We start from the raw sequence: 12,365 nt of genomic DNA, 5'->3' as shown, positions 1-12,365 counted from the left end.
GTGTAGGTATATGATATAAATAGAAGTCATATAATTCACTTATACTCATTACCTTGTCGATTGGGTTTCACTTTTTTCTCAAATACAAAATACAATATACAAATAAACATTGGGGATTATCCTGAAACTTGTAATCAGAGTATTTCCGTGGTAACATTGTAGTGGGGCTTAACTCGACTTATGCGAAGGTGGTATCTTGAAAATGGCAAGTATGATATTTTATTATGGTATCTGAAAACTTCCGATTCAAAGAAATTATTTAAGTAAGATGCATTGTCGAGTCTCGAATAAGTTTGTCATGACATGTAAAACTATCACCATGAATTTAAATAAATTCGTACTATAGCCATAGATTTAATAATACAAGACTGCGCGAAAAATAAGAGCATCAGTGAGTATATTTTTTAATGAACAAAAGAAAATTTGCCATGTTCAAAGCCATGACTTTTATGGAAAAGATGTTCTGGGAGAGTTTTCATACGGACGACTGCGTTCCTAAAATATTATACTCTGGTCAGTTTTATGAATTGTATCTGTATACAAGGCTTTTGGAGAATATTCAGGTGTGTTCATTTTCCAACAAGAAAATTTTAACTTTATATTATTTATATCTCTGCATCCATTTTTCTCGCTATTTCTTTCTACATCTCACTATCTATCTATCTAACCATCTCTGCCTCTATCTTAACTTAACCAAACCTTTTAACATTCTAAACAAAATGCTTGACATTTCTATAATAATATGTTTGCACTGCTACATACATACATACAATAGTTGAAAAGTGAAAATATTAATTATTTATGGAAATATATGAGATTTTTTCGGAGATAATTACGTGGACAACGAAATCTTCTCCAAGCAATTTTTACTGGGATGCTTTAGCAAAAATTCGCTCACCAAGTACATAAAAAAGTCATTCATTCAATACATTGACGACATCCAACAACATTCTTCTATATCGGAAATAGATTTTACAGCAGCATTTTCAGTAAAAGAAATTATATTCCTTTATAACACTCAATATATCCCAAAATTATTTTTTATAGAGGTTTTTGTGAAGATCAAATACGACTTAATGAAGTAATATTTCAATTTTTATTGGAACAAGCGTTTCTTTTGTTTCGAATAGTTATATCAATGGAATTTTATAGATATTTTCGTTGAAAAAGGACTGTCAGGGGGACCACTCTTCCTGTAGCAAGTGCCAGCTACCTTCCACTTTTAGCCGAATCGAACTCATGAAATTGTTGCTATAACGATGTCAAACCTTTATGACTCAACCATAAGCAACTGGCATATGTAAGAACCCTTCAATCTAGAAGTGCTCAGTGCCCCTGCCGCTAATGGCAAAAAATTAAAAGAAACGCAACAGGAACAAGGGAGTTGCGCCACATGCGGCACGCACCTTTTGAACCCACATACCTGCATATTTGCAATTCACGAAGTAAGAAGAAAAAGAAGACGAAGGAGAAGGAGAAGGACTCGCTTCATGTTCATGTCAACTACCTACAGATGAAGGAGAAGCGAAAATGCAATGCAATAAAATGGAGACTCGAGTTGCAGCAATTAAAGCCAAATTGGATATTCCTTTGATGATACTTTTGCCTGAGTTGCTTGAGTGTAAATGCAACTTCAATAAGAAATAATTGCAAATTCTTGTGCGATCACATGTGGAAGAGGACTTTTGAGTCACAACATTTGCTTATAGGAGTTCTTACATACATACTCATATATAAGTACATACATTACCAATCAAAAACCAGAAAAGCAACCGTGCCAGGTTTTGCAATGAGGTTTATGATTTAGTTGTGTTTGTCGGCCTGCAAGTTCCAATAACAACAACAAAATAAAAATAAAATAAAATGTTTGCCATTGCCTCAATTTCAATCCTTCCTTTTCGTTCTTGTAGTTGTTGCTTTTAGTCTATATACACATTTCAGCCATTGTGCATTGTCGTCCTCTGGTCTGTGATCGTAGCAGTTCCATTTCATTCGTTTTCAAGGTGTTTTGCATTGTATTGCAAATTCCTTGTGTGTCGGTGTATTTGTTCTCCATTGAATGTTGTGGCATCAAACAGATCGAAGCGAGTGCAAAGCAAATGAAGCCGAATGGCATTGCTCAAGTGAGATCTTGAAAATGATAAGGCCAAGAACGCATTCCCTGCACTCGTGCTCACATATACACACAAGTGTATATAATTGTCATGGGCATGTCGGCAACTTTCTGGCTAAGAGCGGTTGTATGTGCATATATTCCAGTTATGTTGGGTGCTAGTCTGCTTGTCGGCCGTCGATTGTTGTCTGTATAAAATCTAGAGGAACGGTGCTGCACTCTGCGGTTCAAGGTGGCTGGGCACAGTTGGGTTTTTGCAAATGCTAAAGATAAAATTGCTACCACAGTGTACGATTTGAAGATTCTCGAATATAAAAAATATTTTAACATTCTCGAAAATAAATATCTTACAGATCCATAAGAGTCTTTAGACTGACGATCGTAGAGAGGTCCCTCCTTATACTCTCAGCTGTTTCAATATCTTGTTATGATTAAAACTTTGTCCCACTGTTTTGCCATTTGTGTTGCATCAATGCCTCAATACACTGATTTATTTCTTATTTTTCTGCGGGCTGCAGTTTGGTTTTTGCCTAGAGATGAAAGCGTGTGTGAAGGCAAACGACATGCGTCGTGGGCAAAGATAAACATATATACATCATATAAATACAATATCTACATATAATTTAAATAGTAGCAAAATAAAAGGGAGGAATATAAATACGACTATAAACTCAATTTTTAATCTCAGTTTGCTAGCTCAGAATAATATTAACCAATGACAACCAATAGTAAAGAACGATGAGAAGAGATTGGACAATGGTGGTTCTTCCAAATGGTTCTTAGATACAATGGATAGCTCTATAAAAATACATCAAAGAGTTCTGCTTCAAGAATAAATATCAAGTGGTTAATACAGCTTCAATTCATGCGAATCAAGAACTCGAAATGGATGCAGTAAACTAGTAAGTTCGTCTGAAATTTGGAACAGTTTTACGATCTGGTACATACTTATTCGGATGTTACATGAAAGTAGACGTCCTAATACGCTTGGTAAATTACTTTAGTTCAGTGAATACCAAAGTCAAGAATGAATCTACTCTCTAACAACTTTGAACTCCACCTTGAAATGTCTCCAACGTTGTCGTTGAGCTTTTTTACCATCAGCAAGAAAGTTCTTGGTTTTACAGGATTTTGGTCTTAAGATGGGTATCCACAGACAGCTTCGAGATATCTCTGGAAGGGTTACTCGAAGCCATTTTCGATAAATAGAAATCAAGACTGTTCGAAATGTTTATCTTTGTAATTTGTATAAAAAAAATTCAATTTAAAAGAATACAATATATTTATTTTGTACTCCAGTTTTACTGTAACTGTGGGCATACTAAGTGACCTCCTGCTTAGTGAAGGAGAACATATTCTGGGCCATATAGATGGATGTATTTACATATCTCTCTCATGCTCGTTCGGCGGCTGTGAATTCAAAATCCTTCTGCAGAGGCGGCTACAAAACAGCAAATATAATAAAAAAGCACACAACTGAATCACACACCACACTGGCAACTAGCACAATAAGCATATTAGTTGACGCCACGTATCTCAACACGACGCGCATTGCATCGCCTCAGCGTACACACCCCCGCGCCTCCCAAATTCCACGTACTCCAATATTTTATTTTTTATATTTGTAAAGGTTTTGCATGGACCTACACAATGTTGCAGTGGCCACTCGCTGTTCTTAACCGTGCTGTTGCCATGCAACAAAGTTGAGAAATTTTTCATCTCCACTGTTGCACTGTTGTTGTTGCATTTTTTTTTTTTTTTTTGATAAATACAAAATGCAATGCCATGTAAGGTTTAGGATTTTTCGTTTTTTTTTTTTAATTTTTCATTTAAATTTTGTTTCCGTTTTTCTTTCAGCGCTGTTCTTGGCGGTTATGGACCTTCATCGTACTTGTTCGTCCTTAAAATAAATATCGCCTTTGTTGGCATTTCGCTCGCGGACAAGTTTTGCATATGAAAGCCGACCATTGTGATTATTTATTACTCGCTGCGCTTCAATGATTTTGTTTTAGCGACTTTTGTTTTTGTCCTTTTGCACTTATTTCTCTTTCTCATTGTGGTCAGGAATGTGACAACAAGATTCTGCGTGATTTCTGGGAAATGCTGGCTGTGTAATATGCAATTTTTTATCGGCATTCTAGAAATGTGTTGGGGAAATCTAAGGTTGTGCTAGTGAATTGCTTCGATAACTTCCATTCAAAATGTATGTGGCGCTGGCATCCGATCGGTGGCTTCATAAAAAGCTCTTGAAGAATAAATATGGCCTTGAAATAACCAACTAGAAGCGGGATATTTTAAATAGCTTTATTTTTGTTTTTTTTTTTTACTTTTAATCAGCCTAAACGACAGAAATAGTTCGTTTTATGACTTCTATGATGTTTGTATGCGAACAATATCAAAATCAGCTCCCAATTGTCGCCAGTAGCCCATACAACACTTGACTAACTCTCTTGACACACACACTTTTCATTTGAATCATCAGCCAAATTGATCTGGCGAAGCCAAGGAATGTTACGAATTACAAGATATATCGATTTTATTGAGAATCACTCAGTCGTCTACCCGCCTGTCATGACCAGGAGCACGCAATTCGTCAGAGCACAATCAGGGGGCCAATTATGATACATACATATGTATATATGTACAGAGGTGGAAGAGAAAACCAGCAGTAATTGCATGCTGGGGTTGCTGTAGGCGGATAAAGGGTGGGTATGATATGAATTCATGGATTTCCCACCGACATGTTCTTCCAGTGGAAGCCCTCAGTACCAGCTGAGGGGTTTTAACGTGAGTGCGTCCATTCAATCTATTGCCATCGATGCCGATTCAACACGAAAACACAATCTCCTTTATTTCAGACTTCCACACATACACAACAGGCATCTGTTCGACAGCCCACACGCATCAATCAAAAGTGCAATTGTTTTTAATTTCCAAAGATTTATATCCAACCTGCTTCTTGGCGGAAGGGTGGAGGGGGTGATGAGTTGATTCTACAACACTTTGATGAATTAACAGATTTTTGCGATTTTCCGATTCTGCTTCGCCTGCACCGGAACTTCTTGTGTAGGCAGTGTGGCGTATTGTATTGTTGCATGCAACTGTTGTATTTGTTGTTGCTGCCATTCAGACGATGTGACGGATGCATCATGGTTGCTTGCTTAATAGAATAGATAAGTTTTTGCGTTGAACAAATGCCAATTATTGTTGTTTTTGCTTTATTTTCTGTTTCAGCGTCGGTCAGCCGGTGATTCTGGGGCAATCCGAAGATGACTTGGCAGCAATGAGTGAATTCGTATATATACGAGTATGTGTGGTATGAGTTTATTTGTTGATGTGTGTTCAAAGAACAATATTTCTGCAACTAACTGACTAAGCTGAGGGGAAATGTATATATGAGTTAATTATAGGAGAATGAACTTCGTTGGTAACACTCTGACGAATTTCTGACGAGTCTTGATTAATAGTAAGAGAGTATAGAGGCAAGTAGCTGAGACTAACACTTGACCTTCTCCAGCCATTTCATCTTCACTCCTATCATAGAAAAGAAAATCGGCATTAACAAATAATACAAAAAATAAGCCACCTGAAATGATACAAATTTTTAACTTGCAAATCTTTCCGAATATGTGGTTGAATGAAAGTATGAGGTCGAGTACAGGTTTAATTATGGTGCTTCAGATATTCCAGTACGGTAGGAAATATCGGGACTGAGGATAATCTGCTACTTTACTGCATCAAACAGGAGAATAATACCAACAATGCATTACAAATATGACATTTTATACAACATGAAAGCTTCCGATGAAATCGCCAAAAATAATCTGTTAAATGGAAGCTTCAATTTCTTAGTTGTTGCTTGCTTAGTTGTTGGTTGGACTTGTAAATGAAGCGTTAATTTGACACTCCAACAGCAGCAAGACAAACAAAAAAGAACAACAACCATACCCAAGATGAGTGCAACACTGCTTGTTGCAAGCAAAAAATATTCGTAATCTCTGCAACTTCCACAACCTGTGCACCTCATTTCCCACGAATCCGCGCACACCTAACCCGACAAGAACTTCTCCAATTTCAATAAAGAAGACAGTGAGCAGCCACTCTGGCAGCCAATAGTTAGTCAACTGCAAAGCAAAACGGCCATAATGGCGAAATTGAAGAAACTTAAGCACAGCGAAAAGAGAAGTGATATATACATGTATATGCACATGTGAACAAAAATGCAATGCAAATAAAATGAAACTGACTACACTGGCAACGAACGCGACGCCTCCTTTGCCGCAGCCTTCACCTTCTTGGCTTCGGCCGAGCTGAGTCAGGAATGTCGACGCTCTGCTGAGTACCAGCAGCCCATTGTGTGGCAGCCAAACTGGAACCTGTTAGACGAGAAAACATTGCGAGCGCACACACACAAACAAGCAATCACGGAAACGCACACATAGGCACGCATGTCAAAAATCTTTCAGGTGAGCAGAAGGAGCGCTGCTTAGCACACCGGGGTCGGATCTCACATGATGTTCGCTATATGCGGGTATTGTTGGTACCATGTACGAGAGTCCATGTAGAAGGCGACTTGCGTCTTGCTTGTTGGTAATACGAATCGCAGCACTTGGCGCAAAGGAAAAAAACGAATGACCAAATGAGTTCGAAAAAGGACCGCGTCACTAGAACAAGGCAAAGATGAAACACGAATCTGGCAGCATTTCTTCTCAACATTCTTCTTCTGTAGTTGAACTCTTTCTGGCCCTCTTTACTTAGTTTTGGCTTGAGAAAATATATTTAAATATTCTGTTGTGATTTTATATATAGAAATCGTATTTAGTTTGAAGGAGACAAAGGAAATTATGGTTAATATGAAGATGATCTTGAGTTTGTCTAGCTTGAATTCATCTGAGCGGGATCAGCAGCCAATATTTCGCTAATGTTTGAAGAAACTCAAATCCTCAATATTCTGCCTTATATAAATACCATTCCAGTATTTGATTAATCAAGGTCTAATCTTGACTAGAGACAAAAAGTTGGTCATAATGATCCAGGAGAAGATTTACTTGTTATACTTGAATAGGTTTCGATCTCGACTCTGTTTCAGAATCACCGCTTTATTATGTCTCCATAACCACAGTTCTGTTGTAGCAAAGTTCTTCCGATAGTCGGTTTAAGAAATTCTGGTCGAGCCTTCGTTTTTAGAATATATACGTATGTATAAGTATCTTCTTTTGTCAGTGTTTTTTGTTTATGCGAAACACTTTAGAGCAAAACGACACTAACGTGTTAAAAAGGTTTCATATTTTAAATTATAGCTTTATCTTAATGATGTGACAGCTTTTTAATTTTAAATCAACGTTTTGATGTTTCCTCCTGCCAACCATAAATTCATTTCAATCTCAGCTTTGTTCGCCACGTTCGGTGCTTTGCTCTTCCATCTTTTATTGCCTGCCCTTCGTTGACTTTCGATCTGAACTCAATATTCAACGGAAAGGAAATACTCGACTGGAACTAGGCATGCCTCCGCGATTACTCACTAATCTATGTCGGCAGTGAAAGACGCCTTGAAAAAAATCGAAAATGAATGTGGGAAAGTGGCGAGGTGTGAATATGAATCTTAAAGCCTGCGGTAGCGCGGCTCATTTGTAAGCTTAATTTCGTAATAACGTTGCAATCTTACAATTCCATTCTTTAGATGAGTCTTCTTAAGAGGTTTAAATTAAATTTCCTTGTTACAAATGTGTAAATTAGTTGTAAGGAATTTAAGGATTTTTTCTTCTAGGAAATTTTTATGACGGCGTGCAGTGGTCAATGTATTTTGAAATATAAAAGCTCACGTATTAATTAATATATCAAATATGTAGCTAATGAGCGGTGAATCTTAACGAACATAAAAACGGGTATACTTCTATGAAAACTGCGTAATGGTTTTATACTAATTGGAGTTTTTCCTTTAGACCATTAAACTTTTGCAGTGACTCACAAATATTGAGCAGTTGTAATATCTTAAATCGAATAGGGAGCAGACTTAAAAATTTTAAAGCTTTATAATTAGTTCCAACTCGACTGGTCGAAATATCACTATTTTTATACTCTCGCAACAAAAGTTGCTAAAGAGAGTATTATAGTTTTGCTCACATAACGGTTGTTTGTAACACCCAAAACTAAACGAGTTAGATATAGGGTTATATATACCAAAGTGATCAGGGTGAAGAGTGGAGTTCAAATCCGAATGTCTGTCTGTCCGTCCGTCCGTCCTTCTGTGCAAGCTGTAACTTAAGTAAAAATTAAGATATCTTGATGAATCTTGGCACACTTATTTCTTGGCACCATAGGAAGGTTGCAAAATCGGACTACTGACACGCCCACAAAATGGCGAAAACCTAAAACACATAAAGTGCCATAACTAAGCCATAAATAAAGCTATGGAAATCAAATTTGGTATAAAGGATAGCATTATGAAGGGGCATATTTGGATGTAATTTTTTTGGGGAAGTGGACGTGGCCCCGCCCTCTACTTAGTTTTTTATACATATCTCGCAAACCAATAGAGCTATATAAACCAAACTTTCTGCAGTCGTTTTTTCCACTTCCTAATACAGTCCAAAAATGAAAGAAATCGGATCATAACCACGCCCACCTCCCATACAAAAGTTAGGTTGAAAATTACTAAAAGTGGGTTAACTCACTAACGAAAAACGTCGGAAACACTAAATGTCACATAAGAAATGGCAGATGAAAGCTGCACTCAGATTTTTTTACAAAATGGAAAATGGGCGTAGCGCCGCCCACTTATGGGTCAAAAACCATATCTCAGGAACTACTCCACCGATTTAAATGAAACTTGGTTTGTAATAGTTTCCTTACATCCCAATGATATGTTGTGAAAATAGGCCAAATCGCTTCACAACCATGCCTACTTCCTATATACCAGAACTTTGAAGACTATCTGAATCGTTTACTTTACAATATATAAAGTAAGCACTAGTGAAGATATCGGTGCAGAATTTGCATAAATACTATGTTAATAGTGTGGCAGCCCCATTCTAAAAATCGCTGAAATCGGACCACAGGTTTTTAAGGCCCCATATATCGAACACGAGGACCTCGGTGCTTCTAACCTAATATTACTGTTTCCAACTTTCAATGGACTTTATACAATATATATGACGAATATGTGGGTAAAATTGTGTATTATATAATATAAATAAAGTTAAATAAATAAATTGGGAGAGTATAAAATGTTCGGTTACACCCGAACTTAGCCCTTCCGTACCTGTTTTTCAAATCAATATGTGGTTGTTTGGCGTGAGTGTAAATTCAAGTTGGATTCGAATCATTCAATATTTTTATTTAATGATGTCTGGTTATGGAATATTAAGTAAAGTTATGTTAAGATACAGATCCCCTCGCGACAAGACGATTCGACGATGGATATCACTTGGATAGCTCAAGCCTCTCAAAAGTTTGCTTAGGCGGTCAAGGTATATTTGGCCGTCGAAGGTATGACACCCGTGACCTCAGCCTTACGAAAGTAAGTCTCCATCTCTCCTAAGTCCACGACGTCAGTATATTGGTATAAGTATATTGGTTACTTATCACCCTCCTCAGACGTCTAAGGGCGCCTGTACAATGTTTAATTAATTTTTAAACAATTTTACTCAAATTAATTTATCGTTGTAATGATCTTGATATGGATAAATTTATACCTTTTCACATAAAATACTTTAAAATCTCAAATAACCATTATAGTCATGTGAATACATTGGAAGTTATTTCAAATTTTTCAAATAATTATTTAATTGTATTTTTCAAAAAAATATTTTAAAATATTTTTACTTTTATTCACATAATTTAATTAATTTGTGTTTTTTTTTGCGCGTTGTTAACTTTAATATTCGACTGTCACTTACTACGGCCACCACTGTACAGCCAACAATAATCAATTTTCACCGGCACTCTGCTCAAACTCAAACACACAACACGAACATCGCAACCGAACAAGCAACCACAAACATGTGCCAAACGAACCGCTAAGTTCGATGTTCGAAGCGAACAGCAACGAACATTTCTCAAAATTCTTGCCATTCAAACGCTATACGCCAACGAGTTGTCGGAGTGTTCGGACGTGTGCAACCGTAGTAGCGCTTAATTAACGCTAGTCCGCCGTTTAAACAGAGTAAAAAAAAATAAGCTAAAAAAGATATACCGTGCGCTAGTCATATCCAGCAAATGCGGAGCCGAGAGCGCTGTGAAACGCGTTGAGTTTATAATTAAACGCAAGTGGAAAGGCAAAGAAATATATTAGTGTTGTAAAAATACGAATGAAATAAGCAAAATAATAGAATCAAAGCAGAAAATATAAGTGAAAAAAACACGAAGTGTGTAAATAGACAATCTAAGAAATAGCGGCAGCGTGGAACGAGTGTCTCTGCTAGTGACGAGTGCGTTTGAAGACGAGCAAAAAGGTGAAAAATAATGGTTACAAAGAATAAATTATTTATCTAATTGTTATTGTAAATTGGAAATGTGTGTGTTGAGCAGTGTTTAGCGTAAATTGAAATTTGATTAAATTATTGTTGTTTTTAGTATATTTTTGTAAAGTGCTGCAGTGTTCTCAGTGTTGACAGCGCGTTGATCAACTTCAGTGACCTTAAACCTTTTGAGTTTATTTTGTTGTTGCGCTTATTTGACCGCTGAGTTGTTGCGATTTAGTGTGGATGGTTTGTCACTCTTCTGCTAAGCGTTTGTAGTGGGTACTTGCGAGCGTGTGCTGCAGATTAATAATCAAATCAGACCGGAAAATAAGAAAAAGAAACCGAAAACAGAGCAAGAGATTAATGATCAGAATAACAGCAACCACAAAATCAACAATTGGAAACGCATAAGCGCTGTTGCCAACAAGCGTTTAATAGCTAGCTAATAGTGTAAACTGTTTGTGTTTTTAGTGTAAAGCGTTAGAGTGTTATTAGAAGCGCATATGCGGTGAAGGAACAAGTAAATCAAAAACAAAAATCAGCTGCTGAGTAGAACACTTCGGGCGCTGTGTAATAGTTTAGGACAGACAAAATTACGTATTCTATTTAGATTCTGTAAGCGTTTCGCTTAATGTACAATTTCGCACATTAAAAGCGCCAACACAAACACGCGCACGCAGGAGAGCGGACGGTCGAAGAAACGTGCCAAACAAAGCAACTGCAAAAAGTAGAAGAACCAAACGCGTAAAAAAAGTAAAAAGCAATCCGTCAACAGCGTTACGCACAAGTGTAATAAAATAAGAAAAAAGAAAGAAAGGCGACGTCACCGTTTGTTTGCCGTTCTCATACGCTTCAGCGCTGCTTACTTTGACTGCAGCCGCGTTGCGTTACCTGTGCTGTCTGTGCACGCAGCGCCGCGGAGATAAACAAACGTACGAGCGTTTTTTTCACTTTTGTCTTTAAGCATTATTTGCTTTTGTACCTTCTACACAGTTTATTGGTCGCGGATATATTTGTGTTTTACTTGCGGCCGTCGGACGCTTTGCTTAAATTCAATTAGACGCACACGTAAGTGAATAAACGCTTGTGAATGCGCGTGGTTAGATAGCATTAGTGTAGCTAGGTGTTGTAGAAAGCTGCTGTAGCGCGTTAAATGCTTAAGCGCTTGGTCAATTGGACTTGCACGATTAGCGTGCTATTGTCTGAGACGCTTGCTGGCGTGGTCAAGCCTAACAGTCTATATGTAAATAACAGTTAAAAACACAGAAGACAAGAAATACAAGCACCAGCAAATAAAGGCGTGCGCATCAATAAGCAATAAATAAAATAAAAGGAAGAGTCTCTAGGCGAAAAAAATTTTAAGACAGTGTAAATTGTGACTTTTTTCACAAGAAGAATTTAACAAAACGCTTTAGCTCAGTTGTACGCAAAGCGCATTGCCGCCAAGTGTTCATTTCAGCTTAATTTAGCTAGCTATTGACAAGCGTTTCGATTGTGTGCCACACAAAGCGACCGGCTGTCAACAGCGTGTCTTTCATTGTTGTCCGCGCGAGCGAAAAAAGCGGCAGTCAGCTGTTCAGACACAACTACTTATATAAAGGCAAGAGCAACAAGGTGTGCGGGCGCTAAAAATAAACGCAAGTGCAACGCTTTCAAAGCATAATAGATAATCGAAAGAAAGTCGCGCAGAGTGAAAAAAATAAACGCTTGACGCTGATTTATGCCACAATTAGAGGCAAGCTGTGGTGTGTAAAAATAAGAAATGCTAACAGCAACAACACTTATTGTTA

At 37.4% G+C, this 12,365-nt stretch overlaps 1 protein-coding gene across 2 annotated transcripts in view; it reads left to right on the top strand.

The window, feature by feature from the left end:
- The first annotated feature begins 9,918 nt into the window (after positions 1-9,918).
- The window catches only part of LOC128921795 (division abnormally delayed protein-like), a 289,849-nt gene continuing 287,402 nt past the window's right edge, over positions 9,919-12,365 (top strand). The window contains exon 1 of one of the 2 annotated variants that reach the window (XM_054230182.1): positions 9,919-10,566. The gene's annotated coding sequence lies outside the window, so the exon portion shown is untranslated. The remainder of the gene's footprint in view (positions 10,567-12,365) is intronic. The other variant, XM_054230179.1, reaches the window with a different exon arrangement.

The sequence above is a fragment of the Zeugodacus cucurbitae genome, chromosome 4 (assembly GCF_028554725.1).
Source record: "Zeugodacus cucurbitae isolate PBARC_wt_2022May chromosome 4, idZeuCucr1.2, whole genome shotgun sequence".
NCBI lineage: Eukaryota > Metazoa > Arthropoda > Insecta > Diptera > Tephritidae > Zeugodacus > Zeugodacus cucurbitae.
The sequence above is the reverse complement of the archived record's forward strand: the minus strand, read 5'-3'. Positions and strand labels throughout refer to the sequence as shown.